Source organism: Lepisosteus oculatus, unplaced genomic scaffold (assembly GCF_040954835.1).
Source record: "Lepisosteus oculatus isolate fLepOcu1 unplaced genomic scaffold, fLepOcu1.hap2 HAP2_SCAFFOLD_188, whole genome shotgun sequence".
NCBI classification, from domain to species: domain Eukaryota; kingdom Metazoa; phylum Chordata; class Actinopteri; order Semionotiformes; family Lepisosteidae; genus Lepisosteus; species Lepisosteus oculatus.
In genome coordinates this window covers 15,896-40,034 of record NW_027167729.1, presented here as the reverse complement: position 1 = coordinate 40,034, position 24,139 = coordinate 15,896, and the positions used below count along the sequence as shown (strand labels likewise).

At 46.1% G+C, this 24,139-nt stretch overlaps 12 non-coding genes and 1 pseudogene across 12 annotated transcripts; 5 read left to right on the top strand and 8 right to left on the bottom strand.

The window, feature by feature from the left end:
* Positions 1-451: 451 nt before the first annotated feature.
* LOC138226908 (U1 spliceosomal RNA) lies at positions 452-587 on the top strand (annotated as a pseudogene).
* Positions 588-1,222: 635 nt separating this feature from the next.
* On the bottom strand, positions 1,223-1,341 carry LOC138226895 (5S ribosomal RNA). Its single transcript, XR_011184749.1, has one exon. It is a non-coding gene; the product is annotated as a 5S ribosomal RNA (ribosomal RNA).
* Positions 1,342-3,148: 1,807 nt separating this feature from the next.
* On the top strand, positions 3,149-3,312 carry LOC138226899 (U1 spliceosomal RNA). Its single transcript, XR_011184751.1, has one exon. It is a non-coding gene; the product is annotated as a U1 spliceosomal RNA (small nuclear RNA).
* Positions 3,313-3,949: 637 nt separating this feature from the next.
* Positions 3,950-4,068, bottom strand: LOC138226893 (5S ribosomal RNA). Its single transcript, XR_011184747.1, has one exon. It is a non-coding gene; the product is annotated as a 5S ribosomal RNA (ribosomal RNA).
* A 1,291-nt stretch (positions 4,069-5,359) lies between these two features.
* Positions 5,360-5,501, top strand: LOC138226913 (U4 spliceosomal RNA). Its single transcript, XR_011184761.1, has one exon. It is a non-coding gene; the product is annotated as a U4 spliceosomal RNA (small nuclear RNA).
* Positions 5,502-10,919: 5,418 nt separating this feature from the next.
* trnag-gcc (transfer RNA glycine (anticodon GCC)) lies at positions 10,920-10,990 on the bottom strand. The gene has a single exon. It is a non-coding gene; the product is annotated as a tRNA-Gly (tRNA).
* A 1,695-nt stretch (positions 10,991-12,685) lies between these two features.
* trnas-uga (transfer RNA serine (anticodon UGA)) lies at positions 12,686-12,767 on the bottom strand. The gene has a single exon. It is a non-coding gene; the product is annotated as a tRNA-Ser (tRNA).
* Positions 12,768-17,602: 4,835 nt separating this feature from the next.
* On the bottom strand, positions 17,603-17,744 carry LOC138226916 (U4 spliceosomal RNA). Its single transcript, XR_011184764.1, has one exon. It is a non-coding gene; the product is annotated as a U4 spliceosomal RNA (small nuclear RNA).
* Positions 17,745-18,914: 1,170 nt separating this feature from the next.
* LOC138226910 (U4 spliceosomal RNA) lies at positions 18,915-19,056 on the bottom strand. Its single transcript, XR_011184759.1, has one exon. It is a non-coding gene; the product is annotated as a U4 spliceosomal RNA (small nuclear RNA).
* Positions 19,057-19,283: 227 nt separating this feature from the next.
* LOC138226920 (U5 spliceosomal RNA) lies at positions 19,284-19,400 on the bottom strand. The gene has a single exon (XR_011184768.1). It is a non-coding gene; the product is annotated as a U5 spliceosomal RNA (small nuclear RNA).
* A 946-nt stretch (positions 19,401-20,346) lies between these two features.
* On the top strand, positions 20,347-20,420 carry trnan-guu (transfer RNA asparagine (anticodon GUU)). The gene has a single exon. It is a non-coding gene; the product is annotated as a tRNA-Asn (tRNA).
* A 1,540-nt stretch (positions 20,421-21,960) lies between these two features.
* Positions 21,961-22,042, top strand: trnas-uga (transfer RNA serine (anticodon UGA)). Its single transcript has one exon. It is a non-coding gene; the product is annotated as a tRNA-Ser (tRNA).
* A 1,556-nt stretch (positions 22,043-23,598) lies between these two features.
* trnaq-uug (transfer RNA glutamine (anticodon UUG)) lies at positions 23,599-23,671 on the bottom strand. The gene has a single exon. It is a non-coding gene; the product is annotated as a tRNA-Gln (tRNA).
* Between the last annotated feature and the right edge of the window lie 468 nt (positions 23,672-24,139).

Below are 24,139 nucleotides of genomic sequence, written 5' to 3'. Positions count from 1 at the left end.
CATCTCTCCTGTCAAACTTCCCCCTGACGTGTTTGACAGGATCTGGGCCGTGGTGAACAGTGGGAAAGACGCCCTGTGGAGAGTGAGGAACATGGGGCTGTTCAAAGGCATCGAGGTCCCAGTCAAGGCAGCAGGTAGCCTGGCCCTGTTCATCACCCGAGAGAACTATTACCTCAGAGATCTGTGGAGAGAAGGGAGGGAGGAAGCAGAAAATCTGTGGGAAATAGAGAGCATTGGACAGTATCTCAAGAAACTGTGAAAAACATTATCATGTTTAAATAAAGAATGTGATTTGCACCAGAAAAAAAGAAAATTGTTGCTATGTAACTGTTACCGTGTCAAAATGTAATGAGATGTGATCATATATACTGTTTTAAGTATGTATATTAATGTAAAGCTTTCTGATTTGTGATTTCCTGTATTTTTTTGTGAAAAGAAAATAAAGTTCTTAAAAATCGAATCGGTTCACCCAGGGCGAGGCTCGGCCATTGCACTCCAGCTGTGCTGACCCCTGCGAATTCCCCAAATGTGAGAATCTCGACTGCATAATTTCTGGTAGTGGGGGACTGCGTTCGCGCTCTCCCCTGATGTGCTTGGTCCAAAATCAGATAGGGAGGGTTAGGACACCACGAGCTGCGTGGCTGCGGAAGGATCCCGGTTCGACAGGAGTGGACGCCGCTGCTGGTTCTCGCTGGCTTTTAGTTAGGGGTCCGGAGAAGCATCTCAAGCTAGTTCCACTACTCCTTCCGGACGTTCATTCCCTTTTCAAAGTCAGTCGTTTTGCTGTAGTCTGCGTTCTTTAGGCTGATTATCGAGGTTAGCCTTTATTTGGTCATGGGGGGCCTCGGTACTGTATGCTGAGTCTAAAGACAGTTTCACCCGTTTTCTGATTGCTCGGTTCTGTACCAGTGCAGACATGTCAAACAGTGAATGGCTGTACCTCTACTGTATCCATGCTCAATGAATGAAATCGGTAACAAATGAATATATGTCTAGTTATACGAAAAACGAGTGGTTTATCGACTCATCTTCATTTGCAGATTTAGAGGCAGCTTCGATATTCGTTTTACAGACGGGTTTTTTTTTTTGAATATGGGTCACACACATGCCACAGCAACAAAACATCTCTAGAGATGAGGCTATAGATCACCTTTCCATCCTGCAGGTTTTCCTCCCAAAGCCTACGGCACCAACGGCGACCCCTGCTGGCCGGGAGATCAAAAGCTTACAGCACCTGGTATTCCCAGGCAGTCTCCCATCCAAGTACTAACCAGGCCCGACGCTGCTTAGCTTCCGAGATCAGACGAGATCGGGCGTGTTCAGGGTTGTGTGGCCGTAAGCGAAAGCCCTGGCGCCTGACTCGCTACTTGAAGCTGTGTGTGGCGGGGGTTCCGTGCCCCCCGAGCGGGACTGAAGGATCGTTCGTGTGCAACTCTTTGGAAAGGAGCTGCTTTCCAAATCGCATTGCGTGCCTGGATGTTGGCGAATGCGCTCCCTTGTGTTGACTCGTCCCGCACTGGAGGAGGACAAACAATCTGCACGGAGGAGCACCAGGCAAGTCTTCACCAGACAAAAACCTCCAGTGCACAGCACTCTGGAAACATTTCGGGGCTTTCGCGTGTTTATTTCAGCACGTAAAGCGCACCGGTCCAACACGTCGGCCGGGGGCGCGGCGCCTCCGCCCTCTTGTGGCCTTGCGGCATCAGAGCAAGAGGCTCCTTCTCGCTGCCCTTCCACTGTGTTGCAGGGCCCCGAGAGGGAACCCGGAGCGCGCACTTTGTGGGGGGCGGGGGACCGCGTTCGCGCTCTGCCCCCGGTCTCTTGCGCGAGTACTAAATCTCACGGACAGGGGGGCCTCGTCATTGATTGTTACAGGTGAGACGGGGATTAGGAGGAGACCCCGACTGATGGGTAAAGGGGAGCACTAACACCAGAGGGACACCCCCGGCGTCTCTTTTTGAGAGACGCCCTGGGGTTTCCTAATGGCCAAGGAGGGTCGGGACCTCGGTTTGACGCCTCCCCCGAAGGACGGCGCCTGTTTGTGCAGCAGAGTGTCGCCATCAGGAGGCTGGGGCGTAAGAGAGCCACACAGCCCGCAGGGTGAGCGCTCCCTACTGGTCCCAGTCACACCTCTTGCAGGAGCAGCAGCAACCGGAGCTTTTCCGGGGTGGAATCTCCCATCCGGGTGCCGGCCAGGCTCACACCTGCTGGGCTGCCCCGGGGGTGAGCCCAGTCGAGAGTCGCAGGGCCAGATCTAGTCACCGGGGAGAAACGATACAAGTGAAGGATTGCTCGGCTCTCGGCACTTGAAAAGACCCACAAATGTCTCGTTCCCGCCGGAGCTGAATGTACCCGCATGTGTGGTGTCGTCTTCTTCCCCCGCCCCGCTGTGTTTGCTGTATTGTCTCTGAAGCCGGCCCCCCCGAGACGAGACGGGCTGTTCCTGTGCCCCAATTAACACTTTACAGGTGCCATTCCCCGGCATTGTGGCCATTGTCGGTGCTCACACGCGATAAGATAAGGCGGAGGAGAGCGGGGCATGCCCAGCGGCAGACATTCAAGGAGGGGGCAGTGCGAGGTGAGGTGAGGTGCGACACGCCGGAGCCCCGACGCAGCTAATGCGGAGCACTTGTTGGACTGGCATCGAAAGGACGTGTGCGCACGGAGCGAGCCTTCCCTGCGGCGGAGCGCGGGAACTTTCTCCCCCCCTCCCGCTGCAGGAGTTGTGTGCACTGCAGCGGTGCCGAGAGAAAAGCACAGAAGGCAGCAGGCTCTGGAGAGCAGGTAAGAGACGGAGCCTTGTGGGCAGGCGAGCAGGCCCGTTTTTTGGAAATTGCTGAAAAGGTTTGTTCGGTGTGTGGCAGGCGCACGTCGCGAGCTTGCGTGGCGATCTGACGGTCTGGAGTTATGCAAATGAGGCCGAATTGCATCCCGGGACATGCTGCGAATGCGCAACGGCGACTGCAGATGTGTAGGAAACGGCGCGCTCGTTTTCTCGTTTTGCCCACACTTTTGAGTGTTAGTGTGGCGTGTGAGTGTGTGAAAGAGTGGGCCCAGCAGGAGGCGGTGGCGTGCGGGGCGAGGAGGTGGCCTAGGCTGCGCGATTTGTGCTGTGGGTGCGGGCCGCTTGCAGGGGCCTGTTTAACTTATACTTACCTGGCAGGGGAGAAACCTTGATCAAGAAGGAGGTTCACCCAGGGCGAGGCTCGGCCATTGCACTCCGGCTGTGCTGACCCCTGCGAATTCCCCAAATGTGGGAATCTCGACTGCATAATTTCTGGTAGTGGGGGACTGCGTTCGCGCTCTCCCCTGATGTGCTTGGTCCAAAATCAGATACGGGAGGGTTAGGACACCACGAGCTGCGTGGCTGCGGAAGGATCCCGGTTCGACAGGAGTGGACGCCGCTGCTGGTTCTCGCTGGCTTTTAGTTAGGGGTCCGGAGAAGCATCTCAAGCTAGTTCCACTACTCCTTCCGGACGTTCATTCCCTTTTCAAAGTCAGTCGTTTTGCTGTAGTCTGCGTTCTTTAGGCTGATTATCGAGGTTAGCCTTTATTTGGTCATGGGGGGCCTCGGTACTGTATGCTGAGTCTAAAGACAGTTTCACCCGTTTTCTGATTGCTCGGTTCTGTACCAGTGCAGACATGTCAAACAGTGAATGGCTGTACCTCTATTGTATCCGTGCTCAATGAATGAAATCGGTAACAAATGAATATATGTCTAGTTATACGAAAAACGAGTGGTTTATCGACTCATCTTCATTTGCAGATTTAGAGGCAGCTTCGATATTCGTTTTACAGACGGGTTTTTTTTTTTTGAATATGGGTCACACACATGCCACAGCAACAAAACATCTCTAGAGATGAGGCTATAGATCACCTTTCCATCCTGCAGGTTTTCCTCCCAAAGCCTACGGCACCAACGGCGACCCCTGCTGGCCGGGAGAGCAAGAGCTTACAGCACCTGGTATTCCCAGGCGGTCTCCCATCCAAGTACTAACCAGGCCCGACCCTGCTTAGCTTCCAAGATCAGACGAGATCGGGCGTGTTCAGGGTGGTGTGGCCGTAAGCGAAAGCCCTGGCGCCTGACTCGCTACTTGAAGCTGTGTGTGGCGGGGGCTCCGTGCCCCCCGAGCGGGACTGAAGGATCGTTCGTGTGCAACTCTTTGGAAAGGAGCTGCTTTCCAAATCGCATTGCGTGCCTGGATGTTGGCGAATGCGCTCCCTTGTGTTGGCTCGTCCCGCACTGGAGGAGGACAAAGAATCTGCATGGAGGAGCACCAGGCAAGTCTTCAGTGCACAGCACTCTGGAAACATTTCGGGGCTGTCGCGTGTTTATTTCAGCACGTAAAGCGCACCGGTCCAACACTTCGGCCGGGCGCGCGGCGCCTCCGCCCTCTTGCTGCCCCTGCAGCTGCTTCACTTTTCCCTTTAGTTGCCATCGATTTTTTTGTAGTGCTATACATATACGATTGAGGTATCTTAGAGTTCTCCTTCGAAGACCCAGCACTCTCTTTTCTTTTCCCAGTGTTACTCATATCGGACTTTTTAAACCTAAAAAAAAATCGTTTTTTTTCTTTCAATTATAACTGAAGTTTAAACAACTAGTGTTAAGTCCTTATTTTTCTGTAGTCAAAAAAAGCAAAAATTAACATTCAGGTCATGAAAAACTCAAAAAAACTCCCCAACCACTAAACTTTACCTCCCACCTGAGCGCCATCTTGAACGCCCCTACCACCAGAGAATGCTCACGATTTCGGAAGCTGTCTCCGGGACGTGCTGATTCCACACATCCTGAATAAATCATGATATTGTTAGTTGCTGTAGCTAGACGTTCAAATGAGTTTCATGGCCAGATGGACTGTTTCCTCCAGCGGTATAATATTGCAGTGAGACAGCACGATGCCTGCAAGACTATGTCACGCTAAACGCCACAGATTGTGTTTGTCCGTTCGTGTCAGTCGTCCCGCAGCCACGGGAAGTGGGACACAAACATGCTGCAATGCTTTCAAGACGTTAGGATTTGTTTGTGCAACATCCAAGAGGAGTACTTGTGGCTTGAATGTGAACTGTACGTGCCCGCCCCCTTTCCTCTGTAGTGCATGAGTTCCTCCCGGCATGCCCTTCGTCATTGTTCTGTCATCTTGTATTTAAAGGGTTGTATTTCTGCTGCTGAAAATAAGCAACGGTTTTCTCACAACGCCCTTTGTTCCCAACGGAGCCCTTGTCTGTCATGAAATTCTTCAAAACCTCAAGCTAGAAGAAGAAGAAGACGACAAATATGAAGCGTTATAGCAACGACATGCCATGACACGATCGATAACGATTTCCATAGGATCCCCGCGGTTGCCTGGCAACCGTTAGCTTTGCGCAGTGGCAGTATCGTAGCCTGTGAGGGTTAGCCGAGGCGTGATTATTGCTAGTTGAAAACTTTTCCCAATACCCCGCTTCCGCCGGTTTGCAATACAATCGGCGAAAGCAATTTTTGACAGTCTCGTCAGAGACTGAGCAAGGTGTTTAAAGACAGATTTGGTCACGGTGATATCATGGTAGAAAGAAACGAACTTGTTACGTGTCAACAGAAACGCTCTTTCAGCTTTATGCAGAGAACAGCGTCTGTCGAGATTACTTTTGTGTCAGCGCGAAACGCCGTGTGCTTGTCAGTATGATTTCATACTGCTCGTAGCGGCGCCTGGCTTTTGTCTGTCAAACGTTAGGTTGCGCTTCTTCATGCTGCATCGTCGGCATGAGTGGAGCATTTTAAACGTCTGTACTTACTGCGCCCCATAAGAAATCGTTTGTCCCCATTCAAAAGAGATTGTGCGATGTCCTGCAGCGTTCGCAAAGCAAACCTTTGACAGTTTGAAAAGAGGAATTTATTCTGCTTCCTGTGCGTGCAGTAGTTACAAAGTTGAACGTCTTTACACGATCTGCTGCAGTTTTCAGTGGGTGGGCTTTGTCAAATGGCTTGGAAAAACGCACTGTGTTTCTGCTCGGGAAACATCATGAGCAGTGTCCTGCATGTTTTCTGTGTATAGCTGTCTTTTAACGCATACAGAATTCATTCGAAATCATTGATTTCTCCAATTAACAAGGGTCTCTTTTTGAACCTGCCAGAAGCATTCTTACAATGTAACAGATTTACTCCGGGGAAGGGCAGCATGACATTGAGAGTAGCTCAAGCTTTCAGCACCTTTATCTGACTGCATGTATGCAGACTCTGCTCAGAATCCCCTGTAAGATTCTCCTTCAATTCCGTTTTGCAGTGCTTTAGCTCTTTCAAAAGGCTTCGCTTTGCTAGTCACAATCCAAGGCTCATGACAGCATTTGAAAACATTCGTAACTGCGTTGGCCGGGAATCGAACCTGGGTTAACTGCTTTGAAGGCAGCTATGCGCAACACTGGCTCGCTCCAGAATAAATCTCGCGTCGAGGGCATATTTTTTTCCATTTTACCGTGAGTCGGGCTCAGCTGCACAGAGGAGAGAGCAGAGCAATGAGGTCACGGGGACAGGGGAGTCACACGCTGGCGGTTTGAATACGCGGAAGATCACTGAGGGATCCACAGTATATGGACCCTCCGTGCGCCATCAGTCCGCACTCCGGACTCTGAATCCTGCCATCCGAGTTAAGATCTCGGCGGAACCTGAGGCGCAGTTCCTTCTTAAAACGTAATCTGGTGAGCATTTCTAGAATCGTACTTGTATAGATGCAGCCTTTAATGTGTTGCTAGGTTAAAATTGATGACTTCTTGTATTTCAGTAGGCAACTGCCCTCTTGATTTCGGATTTAATTTCTTTATTACAGGGGCGCTTTTATGAAGACAGAGTCATGTTCAGGTACTTTGCTTGATGGAGGAAGCTCATTTCGGACTCTGTGATCTGCTCACCTGGAAAGGTCTGCTATACTACTACAAGAGAGAAGTAGAGTCTGGAAGAAGGGACAATTTTATGATGCTTTGGAAGATAATGTTTTTTTTTTCTTATACTGAAAATGAAAGGTAGTTGTTTCTATATGGACTCAGTCTTTGGAATTTGTATATATATATTTCAGTGATCCCTCAGCCATTCCTTCTGTATTGTAATTCAATTTCTCTTTTAAAATTCCTTCCCCACTTCTAGGACCTGCAGTTGCTGAACTCCACAATGGCTTCTATTGGAAAGTCTGTGACTGAGACCAAGTGTTCACTTTTTTATGAAACCATTATTTATTTAGGAGCAATGAGCAATTCTTATATAAATGCAATAAAATCATTATGCTCAAACTATGAGAGAGAAAATTAAGGATAATTTAAGAAATCAGTCTTAGCTTGTTTCTATACACAGATGGTATTATTTATTTTCAAAGGAAACCCGCGAGGATTCCCCTGGTGTGCAAGATGTGCCTGAATACTCTTGATCAGCTTCCTGCTCACTTGAAGAGGGCGTGTATGAAGCACGCCACGGCAGAAAACATCAGGATGGCCTCTCAACAGGCGAGGGAGGACATGATGAATCACCTGAAGAACGGGGTCATCGTGGATTACCACAGAATAGAGATCGTGTCTGGTGAGGCAAACAGGATAGTGGTTGTAAGACTGCTAGAGTCCTTGGGCCTTTTTGTACATGGGAAGCCTGAAGACACATTGGCAAGGTGAGATATTTTTAATCTGTAAGGCTTCTGTAGTTTCTTTTTGAAATCATTGTTACAACATATTATGTAAAAGCATGTTGAAAAGAATCTACCTGCATTCCAGCGGCCCTGAGCAAGAGGCCACAGTCCAGGAGGAAGAGATGCCAGAGGCTGCTCTAGAAACTGAAACAGAAGCGGATAAGGAAGGGGAAGATGTGAGCTCTGAAGAACTCTATCAGCAGTAAGACTTTTTATTTTTCAGATGTATCTATTTTTTACTAAAATTCTAATTTGTCTTATAGGTCTAAAATGTTTAAACCGGTGTTTTATATCCTTACAGGCCCTGAGTAGTTAAAAAGTATCAGCAGGCCGGAAGAGAGTGGCCCAAGCTGGACTCTATAGAAAGCACTCCCTGGATGCTCCTCTCCTGATTGGATTCAAACAGTACCTTACCAAGGATCTGGGAGTGGCAAATTATTCTCAGGAGGTATTTATTTTTTAAAGGCATTTAAAATTAAGCAATGGTATCTTCATTGTAAATGTTTTTATTTCTTAGCTTAAAATTCACCCATGTGAAATGATGTCAGCCATAAACATCATGACTCTATATTTCCTACCTGAATCTATTCTACTTAAATTATTACATTATACACAATTTGAGTTCATTTTAAAAAGTAAAAGGTAATGAAAGGAATGCATTTTCATAAGAAAGATAATACCGATATGCATGTGATAATCTTCCTTATATCATGTAGTGCATCATTTGGACACTTTGTGGGCTTCAAATACAAAGAAAATCATGTTCTATGGTACAAGATAAATACAAAACTTAAGCTTTTATTTTAATTAGATTTGTTTATAAAGCATAAGCAATCATTTATTACATCGCTTCTTGAATTAAATCTTTTGACAAGAGGTAAGACTTCTGTTACATTTAAACCCATGTTTAGCTGTGTTTTTTAGATTTAACTGAACCAATTTCTGTGTGTGCTAATGTCCTTGAATTCTGACAACATCACACTAAATTACATGATATAAAACAGCTAATGTTTCTAGAGATAAAGTTTCTGAGATGCTTCTAATTACTTTTTATTACCAGGGACAGTTTAATTCACCTTGTACAGTACTGTAAGACCAAGATGCTTTTTTTAAAAGTTATTTAACATTTTATAGAACTTTGTCTACTATGGCAACATGATGTGCTTGGTGAAACTTGGAAAAATACTGCTTGGCCACTTATCTTAAGATAAAGATAGGATAAAGGTTTATCTTTTGCACCTACCTGACCCCCAGGGAAGGCCAATGCTTTCTAAGTTGATGGTTCCCTACAGTAGACTGTACTTTAATTTCAAAGGTAATGTATATTGACCCAAATCAGTTTTGGAATCCAATCTACTGACGAGATGGAGCACATCCTTTTTTCAGGATTTTAGCATCATACGTTTGGTATATTTAGTCCCTAATGCTGAAAGAAATGATCATAGAACATTTGGACACTTTGTGGGCTTGAAATACAAAGCAAATCATGTTCTATGGTACAAGATAAATACAAAACTTAAGCTTTTATTTTAATTAGATTTGTTTATAAAGCATAAGCAATCATTTATTACATTAATATATGTAAAAATAACATTTTAGCATCATACGTTTAGTATATTTAGTCCCTAATGCTGAAAGAAATGATCATAGAACATGACATCTAACCTTACCTGCGGTGTTTTTAATCCCTATTGCTCAATGCACGGTGAAAGCATTCCATACATGTGTCTGACAATGAGGAATAGGCCCCTGAGACAGTCATTTGCCTGTTTCACAAATGATCGTATTTTACTAGAGATTCTGTTTGGGATTCAGATGTGCATTCGGACAGCAATCCCTTTCAAGAAATGATACGTTCTGGATGAGGTCAAAGGTGCTGGAACACTGTATCTAGGATGTGTTTGCAGAGACTGTGTGTCTCCTGCTTCAACGCAGTGATAAACAGATGTGCTCCTTTAATTTATTGGTACATGCCCAGGGCAGTAAGCAGTCTGAGGATTTATTTCCAGATGGCATAGAGCAGTGAAGCAGTGAAGTAGTGCAAAACAATGGATCATTATATTATTAGAATCTATTCTACTTAAATTATTACATTATACTCAATTTGAGTTCATTTTAAAAAGTAAAAGGTAATGAAAGGAATGCATTTTCATAAGAAAGATAATACCGATATGCATGTGATAATCTTCCTTATATCATGTAGTGCGTCATTTGGACACTTTGTGGGCTTGAAATACAAAGAAAATCATGTTCTATGGTACAAGATAAATACAAAACTTAAGCTTTTATTTTAATTAGATTTGTTTCTAAAGCATAAGCAATCATTTATTACATTAATATATGTGAAAATAACATTTTAGCATCATATGTTTAGTATATTTAGTCCCTAATGCCGAAAGAAATGATCATTTGTTTAACATGCACGGGTCTGTCTCAAAGGATGCAGTACTCCTGAAGGGTCTCAAACCCTACATTTCGGATGCCTAGCTGTATCCCTCACATGTGGCACCTCAGAATGACTTCTAACCTTACCTGTGGTGTATTCAGTCCCTATTGCTCAATGCACGGTGTACATACTGCATACATGTGTCTTGAGAATGAGGAATGGGCCCCTGAGACAGTCATTTGCCTGTTTCACAAACAGGGACCTGGCCCGTACAGGGCTCAAACCCGCGACCTTGGCGTTATTAGCACCACGCTCTAACCAACTGAGCTAACCAGCCTCACGACAGTGCTCCTCTCTGTGCTGCAAAAAATCAAACTCAGGGAATTTCTTTTGTCCTCCTTTGAATAGAAAGCCGTGTAATCAGTGTACGGGCTTTCTCGTGCAGTTTCATGGTTCTTGTAACCCAAATCCTACACTGGCCTGAAGTGCCCCCCCATTTCACAGCATTTTTCAGCTGATTTAAAATGTACCTAAAGGAGAAGCATTATTGAAGACCATCAATTACCAAGAGCTTTTGTCAAAGGTTTTGGTGGTCATTTTGAATGACCACAGAGCGCTGTGACCTCGGTTTTACATCTCATCCAAAAGACAGCGCCCTTTTACAACACAGCATCTCCGTCACTATACTGGGGCATTGGGACCCGCACAGACCTCAGGGTGAGCGCCCCCCCGCCGGCACCATTAACACCGCTTCCAGCTGGAAGCTTTGTTTTTCCCTGTAGCTCATCCAGGTACTGACCTGGCTCACACCTGCTTAGCTTCAGTGGGTTTTCAGTTGCGAGTTGCAAGGGGATGCAAGTGATGGAGCCGCTCGCTGCAAAAGCCACTGCATTGGCCGGGAATCGAACCCGAGCCTCCCGCGTGGCAGGCGAGAATTCTACCACTGAACCACCAATGCTCAGTGCCTGGGCCTTCAAAAAAGACGCTTTTTTGGTGCTCTGTGCAAAACGCGTCGACATCTGCTTCCAGCTGCAAAATGCCATTTGCGGACGCTGAAGAACTTATTTCTAAGGCAGCGGGTACAAGCGATTGGGCGTTTTAAAACCACCAGGAACAGCAAAGAGGCGCGCTTCTTTGCTTGAGCCGAAACACACCGACTGAAAGTGGACAACGTAGTCGGCAGGATTGGAACCTGTGCGGGGAGACCCCAATGGATTTCTAGTCCATTGCCTTAACCACTCAGCCACGACTACAGCAAGCCCCACTGCCGCTGCGTTCTTGCTACAATCTTACCTGGATCGCGAGGCGCCGGCGGAAGCCTATTTCAAAGTCGTTCTCCGTTTCAAAAAAACATTTCCAAAATACAAGCCTTGCAGACAGACACGCCTCAGAGGACTTAAGGGTGGCTTCATGTCGGAATGATAAAGTCTCCCCGTCCGGACATGAAAATGCCACTTTGTTACACACAAAAAAAGAATCAACAACAGAGAAATGCCCACAAGCATTTGAAAAGCCGCACCACGTCGCACTTGAAATAGCTCTTACATTAGTGGTAGACACAGGAATCGCCTTTTTATTTACGCTCTTACCAACGCGATGGAAAGCAAAACAAAGCAAAGCAGAGCAAAACAAAACGAACAAACGAAAACCCTCACGTCCTGCACTTGCATATAACCCCGTTACGTGCCCAAGCGGTATTGTACGTCATCCTAGCACTGCACCCCGGGTCGTACGGTATATGGGAACGAGCACACGCCACGAATCGTCTCGAATCACTCCCTACAGCTGTAAGGCGCCTTGAAGCGTGCACCCCCAACATTCTTCTTTGCGCATCTGTGAAAGGTAAACTCTTGAGCAAACTCTGAACCAGCTCTAAGGAAACTAATCCGATTAGACGTTACTTTGACTCATCTTCTTACGCTCAGTGCCGGATTGCTCAAACTCCAGCTAGGGTTAGGGTTAGCATTCCCACGCTACTTAGACACTTTGTTTACGCTCAGTGCTGGATTTTGGGAACTTCAGGACGAGTGGGAATTTTCTCCTATCTGTCCATTCTGTTTTGTTTTGGAGACTCTTGGCTGCCTATGTTGTTCAGTGCACCGTGAAGGAAACATTTTCCAAAACTGTGTCAGCTCAAAAGTTGTAAGAAAACCTCTCCAGGTGCTTTAACTCTCTTCATTTTTGTCATTTAATGTGACACTCGATGTATAACTGGAGCCTCACATATGCAAATGGTGAGGCTCCAGTTCGACACCCAGTTCCACACCACTTTACAGTATATGACAAAAGCATGGCAGACTGTGCCGGACCAGCTGGTAACTTCCGCTTATTTTGACCATATTAAACATTGGAAATCTTCCCACTTGCATTTGTGACACTTGATTTTGGCTCCACCTAAGACACTCTTAAATCTTCAAACACTTTTCTCTTCTCCCGCAACACACTTGTCTGTCGGCACTATGTGGCAGCGTTGCATGACAACCCATCTCACCACGGAAAGAAACCTAACAGCTTTGGTAAGAGAGTAGAATTACCTGAAGAACTGCTTTCCATGGAAGCAGGACCAAGCGATGTAGCATTTTTATAGTACCAGGAAAGGAGAAGCGGCACTTCGCCTTTGCCGCACAGGCACAAGGTGACATGCGGCAGACGCCGTAGTCGGCAGGATTCGAACCTGAGCGGGGAGTCCCCAATGGATTTCAAATCCATCGCCTTAACTACTCGGCCACGACTACAGCGAGCTCGCCGCCGCCGCATTCCTCCTATAATCTAACACGGAGTGCGAGGTGGCTGGGGAAACCTTTTTAAAGTCGCTCTCTGTTAAAAAAAAAACCTTTCACAAGATACATGCCGGCAGACAGACACGCCTCAGAGGGTTTAAGGCTGGCTTCACGTTCAAATGATAAAGTCTCCCCGTCCGGATGTCAAAATGCAACTTTGGCAGACAGAAAAAACATCAACAAACCACAAATGTGGACAAGGATTTTACAAGCTGCACCACACTGCACTTTCAAAAGCATTTACATTCGTGTTAGACGCAGGAATTGTCTTTGTTTTGCGCGCTTACGAACGCCATAGAAAACGAAACAAAACAAAAGCCCTCAGCTCCTGTACTTGATTATAACGCCGTTACGTGTCGAAGCAGGAATTTACGTCATCTTACCACTGCAACATGGGGAATAGAGGGAAATGAACACACGCTACGAATCGTCTCAATCACTCCCTAGAGTCGTAAGGCACATTGAAGGGTGCACCCCCATCATTAATCGTTGGGCCTCTGTAAAAGGAAAGCTGTTGAGCAGTCTTTGAAACAGCTCGGATGAAACACTTGATTGCTTCCATGTGCATCTGGAGCCCACTTCTTATTTTCACTTCACGCCGCCCAAAGCATTTCTAAAACAGGAGATTCGCGTTTGGGAATGCGCCCTGCCCTACAAATAAAACAGGTCTACGGGTCTGAAACCTGCTCCACGGAAAACAGTTCTGTTGCGCTTTTGATCAAAGGGAGATTCTCTGTTCTTACTTTTTGATTACATAACACCCAAAGGGGCTTCTTTGGAGCTGGATTCCAACCAGCATCCTAAAGTTTCTTGGCGGTATCCTTTACAGTCCTCTGTTCGGTCGACAAGGAACAGAAGGGGGCAGCTTTCCTCACACATACAGTGCAATGTACTGTAGTGTTCCCGTTCATTGAATTCGCAGTTCTGCATCAGACCTCTAACTCGTTTCCTTAGCTTGGATTTAAGCCACGAAGCAGGCTTCTACTGTATAAACGTCTAGAGGAATCACAAACTATTTGAGAGGCCATCATCCCAGGGGGAACTGACAAAGTCTATCCCTAAACACCTAGCGCAGTCTCTCGAGAGACTGTCAAAAATCGCTTTCTCCGTTTGTGCTGCAAGTAAGTGAAAACGCGGTCTCAACCCAGAGCCACTTGGCAGCAGTGGCACGTAAATACTGTTACTGCCACTGCTCGATACCGACGTTAGCCTACTATACCATGTTCAGCCACCGCTAGAAAATGTAAGGCTCTAGTACTGGAGCAAACAAAAGGAGGGCCAACGTCGAACGGGCACACATGTCAGACATGGAAACCGACAAGAGTGGGATTTGAACTCATACATGCAGAGCACAATGGATTAACAAGCCATCGCCTTAACCACTCAGCCACCTCGTGAACAGAACTGGGCTGTCCAGAAATGGGTTGGCGCGCTCCAGATGATCTTTTTCTTTTTTTTCCCTCGTACTCGAGGGTCCTTTTCCTGTTCCACATGCGATTTCAACATTTTCCTTGGGAGATGTCAAGCCAGCAAGCCACTGCTGTGGTTCAGTGGCCAGTGTGGAGTTCAGTGGCCCTGTTGTACACAGAAAGCACATTGAGCTCCTTGGACATGAAAAGTTCCAGATAAAAGCCATTTGTCATCCTTTCTCTTGGTGTCGATGTTGCTATTGTATGTAAAGGTGGCAACTTGCTCAGCGAGCAGGCGGAGCACACACCGAATGCAGATGTGTCTGAGTGGCGTGTCCAAGTGGCTGCAAAAGGACAATACTCCCGGGGTGCCGTGGCTTAGTTGGTTAAAGCGCTTGTCTCTTAAACAGGAGATCCTGGGTCCGAATCCCAGTGGTGCCTTCTTTGTTCTGTCTTCTCGAACAGAACTGGTCCTTACAGACAACCGCCTACGGCTAGACTTAATTAAATGCAAGTATTCATTTCCTGTCTTGAATGACTTGTTTTTCTTAAAATGGATGCAACTTGCAAAACATGAAATACAAACCTCGCTAATCAGCGCTCGCGGCTGGCAAAAAAAAAAGAAGTCAGCAATGTTTTTTTCTTTAACCTTAAGCCTGCTAATGGAGAAGAAACTAGTCGCCACATCACATACATCCGTTTCAACGATAAGAAGGTAACAACTATCCTCACTCCAGAGTAAATCTCACGTTGAGGGCATATTTTTTTCCACTTTACCATGAGTCGGGCTCAGCTGCAGAGAGGCGAGAGCAGAGCAATGAGGTCAGGGGGACAGGGGAGTCACACGCTGGCAGTTTGAACACGCGGAAGATCACTGAGGGATCCACAGTATGTGGACCCTCCGTGCGCCATCATTCCACACTCCAGACTCTGAATCCTGCCATCCGAGTTAAGATCTCGGCGGAACCTGAGGCGCAGTTCTTTCTTAAAACGTAATCTGGTGAGCATTTCTAGAATCGTACTTGTATAGATGCAGCCTTTAATGTGTTGCTAGGTTAAAATTTATGACTTCTTGAACTTCAGTAGGCAACTGCCCTCTTGATTTCGGATTTAATTTCTTTATTACAGGGGCGCTTTCATGATGACAGAGTCATGTTCAGGTACTTTGCTTGATGGAGGAAGCTCATTTCGGACTCTGTGATCTGATCACCTGGAAAGGTCTGCTGTACTACTACAAGAGAGAAGTAGAGTCTGGAGGAAGGGACAATTTTATGATGCTTTGGAAGGTAATGTTTTTTTTTTCTTTGAAATCGAAATGAATCAGAATATCAGTGCAAAAGACAAACTCTTGGTTTGGTTTAAAGAGATATGGTTTTAAAACAGACAAAATGTAGAAAACAGGTGTTTCTCACTTTTGGAAAAGAATGGACCGGGGATAATATTTTACTAGTTGCAGTGCTAAGCTCACTGGGTTACAGTCCTGCAGTGTCACCCCAGGGCCAGTGGTGCAATGGATAATGTGTCTGACGATGGATTAGGAGTTTGGAGGTTCGACTCCTGCCTGGCGCTGGTTGTTTTTAAACGCATCAGGCTACTCCCTTAGTAGCCTGTGCTACTTACTGCATTGTAATCGTACCCAGTAAGAGATTTCCTTCATGTAAATGAACTGCACCTGACAGCTTTAGAAAAACACCTGGGCTCAGTACGGTGCTGAGAGCTCAAGTTGTGTATAATGTAATAATTTAGGTAGAATAGATTCTAATAATATAATGATCCAGTGTGCTGCACTACTTCACTGTTTCACTGCTCTATGCCTTCTGGAAATAAATCCTCAGACTACTTACTGCCCTGGGCATGTACCAATAAATTACAGGAGCACATCTATATATCACTGCGTTGAAGCAGGAGACACAATCACTGCAAACACATCCTAAATACAGTGTTCCAGCACCTTTGACCTCATCCAGAACGTATCATTTCTTGAAAGGAATTGCTGTCCGAATGCACATCTGAATCCCAAACAGAATCTCTAGTAAAATCCGATCATTTGTGAAACAGGTAAATGTCTCAGGGGCCCATTCCTCATTCTCAAGACACATGTATGCAGTACGTACACCATGCATTGAGCAATAGGGATTAAAGACACCACAGGTAAGGTTAGAAGACATTCTGACTATATTCTAAAATATTGGACTCATATTCTTATGATGGCAGACATGAGTCTGTGTTTAAAACCGGGGTTAATGGACATTATATGACTGTCAATTCTGTTTTGTTTTGGAGACTCTTGGCTGCCTATGTGGTACAGTGCAGCGTGAAGAAAACATTTTCCAAAACTGTGTCAGCTCAAAAGTTGTAAGAAAACCTTTCCAGCTGCTTTAACTCTCTTCATTTTTGTCATTTAATTGTCTGTCGGCACTATGTGGCAGCGTTGCATGACAACCCATCTCACCACGGAAAGGAACCTAACAGCTTTTGTAAGAGAGGAGAAAACGACCTGGCCTGTATGGAGATCGAACCCACGACCTTGGCAGTATTAGCACCACGCTCTAACCAACTGAGCTAACCAGCCTCACGACAGCAATCCTCTCTGTGCTGCAAAAAATCGAACTCAGGGAATTTCTTTTGCCCTCCTTTGAATAGAAAGCCGTGTAATTCAGTGTACGGGCTTTCTCGTGCAGTTTCATGGTTCTTGTAACCCAAATCCTACACTGGCGTGAAGTGACCCCCCATTTCACAGCATTTTTCAGCTGATTTAAAATGTACCTAAAGGAGAAGCATTATTGAAGACCATCAATTACCAAGAGCTTTTGTCAAAGGTTTTGGTGGTCATTTTTAATGACCACAGAGCACTGTGACCTCGGTTTTACATCTCATCCAAGAGACAGCGCCCTTTTACAACACAGCGTCTCCGTCACTATGCTGGGGCATTGGGACCCGCACAGACCTCAGGTTGAGCGCCCCCCCACCGGCACCATTAACACCGCTTCCAGCTGGAAACTTTGTTTTTCCCTGTAGCTCACCCTCATCCGGGTACTGACCTGGCTAACAAATGCTTTGCTTCAGTGGGTTTTCAGTTGCGAGTTGCAAGGGGATGCAAGTGATGGAGCCGCTCGCTGCAAAAGCCACTGCTTTGGCTGGGAATCGAACCAGAGCCTCCCACGTGGGAAGTGAGAATTCTACCACTGAACCACCAATGCTCAGTACCCAGGCCTTCAAAAAAGACGCTTTTTTGGTGCTCTGTTAAAAAAGCGTCGACATTACCTCTTTCAAAAGGCTTCACTTTCCTAGTCACATTCCAAGGCTCATTGAACCCGGGCTGTTTCCTCCAGCGGTATAGTATTGCAGTTAGACAGCACGATGCCTGCAAGACTATGTCACGCTCTGACGAGACTGTCAAAAATTGCTTTCGCCGATTGTATTGCAAACCGGCGGAAGCGGGGTATTGGGAAAAGTTTTCAACTAGCAATAATCGCGCCTCGGCTAAACCTCACAGGCTACGATACTGCCAATGCGCAAATCTGACGGTTGCCAGGCAACCGCGGGGATCTTATGGAACTCGTTATCAATCGTCTCATGGCATGTCGTTGCTGTAACGCTTCATATTTGTCGTCTTCTTCTTCTAGCTTGAGGTTTTGAAGAATTTCATGACAGACAAGGGCTCCGTCGGGAACAAAGGGCGTTGTGAGAAAACCGTTGCTTATTTTCAGCAGCAGAAATACAACCCTTTAAATACAAGATGACAGAACAATGACGAAGGGCATGCCGGGAGGAACTCATGCACTACAGAGGAAAGGGGGCGGGCACGTACAGTTCACATTCAAGCCACAAGTACTCTTCTCGGATGTTGCACAAACAAATCCTAACGTCCTGAAAGCATTGCAGCATGTTTGTGTCCCACTTCCCGTGGCTGCAGGACGACTGACACGAACGGACAAACACAATCTGTGGCGTTTAGTGTGACATAGTCTTGCAGGCATCGTGCTGTCTCACTGCAATACTATACCGCTGGAGGAAACAGCCCGGGTTCGATGAGCCTTGGAATGTGACTAGGAAAGTGAAGCCTTTTGAAAGAGGTAAAGCACTGCACAACGGAACTGAGGGAGAATCTTACAATGATTTCGAATGAATTCTGTATGCGTTAAAAGACAGCTATACACAGAAAACATGCAGGACACTGCTCATGATGTTTCCCGAGCCGAAACACAGTGCGTTTTTCCAAGCCATCTGACAAAGCCCGCCCACTGAAAACTGCAGCAGATCGTGTAAAGACGTTCAACTTTGTAACTACTGCACGCACAGGAAGCAGAATAAATTCCTCTTTTCAAACTGTCAAAGGTTTGCTTTGCGAACGCTGCAGGGCATCGCACAATCTCTTTTGAACGGGGACAAACGATTTCTTATGGGGCGCAGTAAGTACAGACGTTTAAAAAGCTCCACTCATGCCGACGATGCAGCATGAAGAAGCGCAACCTAACGTTTGACAGACAAAAGCCGGGCGCCGCTACGAGCAATATGAAATCAAACTGACAGCACACGGCGTTTCGCGCTGACTCAAAAGTGATCTCGACAGACGCTGTTCTCTGCATAACGCTGAAAGAGCTAAAGAGCGTTTCTGTTGAGACGTAACAAGCTTGTTTCTTTCTACCATGATGTTACCATGACAAAATCTGTCTTTAAACACCTTGCTCAGTCTCTGACGAGACTGTCAAAAATTGCTTTCGCCGATTGTATTGCAAACCGGCGGAAGCGGGGTATTGGGAAAAGTTTTCAACTAGCAATAATCGCGCCTCGGCTAAACCTCACAGGCTACGATACTGCCACTGCGCAAAGCTGACGGTTGCCAGGCAACCGCGGGGATCCTATGGAAATCGTTATCAATCGTCTCATGGCATGTCGTTGCTGTAACGCTTCATATTTCACAGCATATTCCCGCCCCCCAAAGAAAAGAGCGCCAATCAGAGAGGCGGAGACCGAGGACTCGCAGAGCAGACGGCCACAGTCGCCGTAATAAGAGCGATTGTGAGCGGTTTTAGTTTCTCTCTTTGTCCAGCCCAGCTGCGCCCCACCCGAAGGCAGGGAAGCACAAAAATTGTATGGAACTCATTCATGTTCCTCTCCATGGAAATCTTTAGTAAAAGGCAAAAGATTTGTACGAGATGAAGAGAAACCAGAGTGCGTGGCTGGACAGCTGCAGGAGCCCAGGCCGCCTTCAAGGCCTCTGCCCTGCCGGTCGTGGTTGGCAATGCACCTGGCCTTACAAACGAGCCAGTGGGGCCCGTTCAGCTCTGGGCTCATTGCCTGCGGCTCTCGGCTTACCTGGCAGGGGAGATACCTTGATCAGCCTGTAGTTAGAGTAGTTGGATTGTTTTCTTGTTTTGTGGAAGCAGTGTTTGTTTTGCAGTTTGAGATGGCAACCTTTGGATCCCGCAAGAATGCTGTACGTTTTGAGCTTTTGGATGACCTCTTCATGGATCGTATGCAGTTCAGCAGAAAAGTGTTACAGAAGGAACGTGGCTTTGAACCTCGGCACTTGGATTTCATCTTCGCTCTCCCAGGTCAGAAAGCATTTGAGGTTGTTTTTGCTACCTATTCTCTGTTTGAACAATGTGTGGATGTGTTTGAGGCAAAAAGAGGGAAAGTTCCTGCCCTTGAGAAGATCAACTTGCAGCCTCTGACACAGAGAGAGAGGAAAACGGTGCATGTTGTTATGTTCTCGGAACTGGCAAAGACGGAGGACATTCACACCTGGCTTAAGCAGTACTGCACCGTCCACCATGGAACTGAGGTTAGAGATGTTGACGGTATAAAAACAGGAGCAAGGAAATTCGAGGTTCGCTTGCTACCGGACAATGTAAATGGAGGCTTAAGGCACCTGCCCTCTACAATCCGGCTGGGCGCCTGCAATGGCTATGTTTTTTATGTGGGACAACCAAAGGTGTGTCGGCGCTGTGGTGTTGTGGGACACCTGGCATCGTCCATACATTTCAAAATCCATACAGCTTGTGAAAGATGAAATCCATTTCTTGGTTGTCAGTGGAAAAAGATTGCCGGCTGCAAGAAGCGCAAGTGATTGTTTTCTTTGACCATAAACCTGCAAATGTAGGGAGCACAAGCGGCCGTCAGTCTCTGTGGCGCAATCGGTTAGCGCGTTTGGCTGTTAACCGAAAGGTTGGTGGTTCAAGCCCACCCAGGGACGCATGTCTCAGTTTTTCCAATGTAAACATCATCACCGCTAAAGAAGATGGCGCAGAAGGCTCCACAGTCGAAACGTTGTGCTTCTTTTCTTCTCTTTTCAGCATGGAGTAAACCTTTGCTTGATCCTTTGCAGCCTACGCATGCTGACACAGCTACCTTTCTCTTAACGCGCCTCAATCATTATTCACCAAAACCATCAGCAGAATGTGTCGCCTTTGTGGTGATGTCACTCCTCTGCTTCACAAATGTCCTTAGTGACGGACCATTTCTTTCTGCCATTTTTCCGGAGCGGTTATTGATTGCTCCATCATTTCCCTCATACTTTCCATCCCTAGATTGAAAAAAAAAAAAACAGAAACAGGCTGACAGGACGACAATCAAATTGCAAAAACTCATCAAAGCACTCGATAGAGTATTTGAATCCACAAGTAGCTACGAGCAACTTTGTCCTGGCTTGCATGAAAGTCGGAAAATGTCAAAAAGAAAAAGATGGTGGCTTTTTCATATCTGTTCTTTTATTTTTAGTTCGTTGGCTCTTCTGTCCATTGTCCTCCTGCCTGGCTCTTGACCTGTGACTGTCTGAACGCACACATTAGACTTTCAGGCGGGGGATTTGTCCTGAGCCTCTGTGAAAGACCCACCCACCCCCATAAATAACTGCTCTAGAAACACATGAATGCAAAACTAAACCACAGCTTAAAGAGGAGCTCCAACTCAGTGCCATACTAATGTAAACGAAGTAATACTAAGACATGTTCTTATGGATTTGTCTTACCTTGAGATATGTAATTGGATTTCAGGATTAACTTCCTCATTCAATGTACTGGTGATTCTTTGCCTGGTCAGTACCTGGGTGGGAGACCTCCAGCGAACAATTAAGCTTGCTGCTGGAAGTGGTGTTAAGAGACTCTTAGGATCTTCCAGAGGTGTCTGTCCAATAGCACTAGTTGCCTTAGAGCTGGCTCAAACATTGCTCAAGAGTCTACCTTTCACAGATGCGCAAAGATGAATGATGGGGGTGCACGCTTCAAGGAGCCTTCCAACTGTAGGGACCGATTAGAGACGATCCGTAGCATGTGTTCGTTTCCATATACGCCCCGTGTCTCAACGGTAGGACAGAGTCAAATACTGCCTCGACACGTAACAGCGTTATATTAAACCGCAGGACTTGAGGGCTGTTTTGTTTGAATGTTCAAGGCATTGGTAAGAGCGTAGGTCAAGGGCCATTGGTGCATCTCCTGTAACTGGAGTAAAAATGCTATTCAAAGTGCAGTGACTAAAATCGTCGTCCACATGTCTCCGTTGTTGATTGCTTTCTGTCTAAGAACGTTCTGTTTTCATGTCCGAACGGGGAGACTTTATCATTCCAACTTGAAGCCACCCTTAAGTCCTCTGAGGTGTGTGTGTGTGTGTGCTTGCACGTATGGCGTAAAAGGTTTCTTAAACGGAGAGCGAACTTGAAAAAAGTTGCCTCCACTGCCGCCGCCGCCTCGCACTCCCTGTTCGATTGTAGCAAGAAGGCAGCGGCCGCAGCGCTCGCTGTAGTCGTGGCCGAGTGGTTAAGGTGATAGACTTGAAATCTGTTGGGGTCTCCCCGCGCAGGTTCAAATCCTGCCGACTACGGCGTCCTTTGCATTTGGTTGCGTGCGTGCGTGTAAAAGGACCAGCGCCGTTCCGTTTTCGCTGGGACCTTTAACACTCTAAATCGCCTGGACCCGCAGCCTGTGAAATCGATTCTTCAGCACCCACGATGGACGCTTTGCCGCTGGACACAGATAACGATGCTTTTCTGCAACGAGCTTTCCAGCTGAATTTTCTCAGCAGCTCCGTACTGAACCTGTTCTCCATTGCAACATAGCGGAGGCTCGTCACGTCTATAGCAAGGCTGTGTAGGACCGCATACGCCACAGTGACTTGTACACAGACCACATGAAAGGCAAGCAAAATACACTTTTAAAATTCCAAAGACTCACAAGGTCAGAGAAACAGCGATGACCTGAACAGATCTGTTACAGAAGTCTAGGTTGACCTTTTTAGAGCTGTAATTGCATTTTTGTTTAATAGAAGATCAAATCTACTCGCATGTACCAGCACCTTACAGTTTATTGATGTTAATTCTGTTTAAGTAATAAGATTGCTAACGATGTTGGACTTTAGCCGGTGTTTTTTAGAACAAATTGCTTACACTTCTGTAAGGAATACCCAGTACGTGCCTTTGTCAGTCATTGCTCACCATACCTGTAACTTTCTTATCTAACTCACTTCCTCAAATGGTGAAGGTCCACAAACATAAATGAAAAAAAAACCCTTGTTGTAGATGAGGTGCACAAAAAAGCAGCCCCTGATAGTGTATAACACATTTATACTATTGCAGAGACACATGTAACATATATATATATAATGTATATATATGAAACAGAAATAGAAACAGAAACAGGAATCGCTTACTCACCTGGAGAATCTCTGTAGGAATATCTAGCATTTATCAATGGAAATAAAAGCTGCTTTAATACAGTGCATGTTCAAACTCAAACCCTCAGCTGCTGTTCTTGTTTGTTTTGGGACAAATTGCAACTGAGCATCGCATGAGCCGTTACGTACCCTTATCTGTTAGGGAATTTCAAGGGAGGAGTTAGGTCAGAATGGGTAGGCTGCAAAACAACAAGTAAAGATTTATTCCAAGATGAAACGTTGTGGCGGTTTTCTTATCTTTTCAGCATGGACTAAACATTTACGTTTTCCTTATATGCTATATATGTATATATTAGCACCAATGTCGTTCTTAAAAACTAACATGAAATTGTCAGGGACATTCAGCTATATACAAAGACGAGACAGACAAAGTAATAATTCTGTATTAACGTGGCCTACATATTGACGCAATGATCGAACTATCTGACATGTTCTGATTCAGATCCCCTGCAGTTCATGCCAATTAGAACAATAGCAATGCTGAGTCCTCCCCACCCTACTGAGCACAAATTCAGCTGCTCTCCAGTTCTTTTCTGCATGTTTTTTCATTGCAATTGAGCTCGGAGCTGGAGATGATCTCCATACAGTTCTGTGTTCACCAGCCCGCACTTGCGTGCTAATTTACGGGTTGTGGCAAATGCTTTTCTATAGTTCATATACATGACGGCAACCTGTTACCGAGGAACCTGAGAGGTTTAAAAGCCTCGCGAGCCAGGCAGGACTCGAACTTACAATCTTCTGATCCAAAGTCAGAAGCGTTATCCATTACGCCACTGGCCCATAGAACACGTGCTTGCACTCCACCACAGAGAGCTCTACACTGCTACTAGTAGTACACTTCCCCATCTAAATTTTCACAGCAAGAAACTTGTGTTTCCTACTATTTTTATCAGGTTTAAAATATCATCTCCTTAAAACAGAAAAAGTGTTGATGTGTCGTGCTGAAATTCCGATTGATTTTGAATTCAAAGAAAAAAGGTTTTCTTCCAAAACACCATGAAATTGTCACATCTTGCAGACAATAGGTGTATTCCATGTTGAAAAGAGAAGAAAGAAAACCATGGAGCCTTTTACAGGTGTGAGGCTTCTTCAGGTGTGAGAAGACCTCACAGTCGAAACGCTGTGTTTCCGTTTTTCTCTTTTCAGCATGCAATAAACCTATTACTTGTTCCTTTGCAGCCGAGGCATGCTGACGTAGGTACCCAGCTGAACATCTTGCAGACTCTACAGTACTTCTCTCCTGTAGAA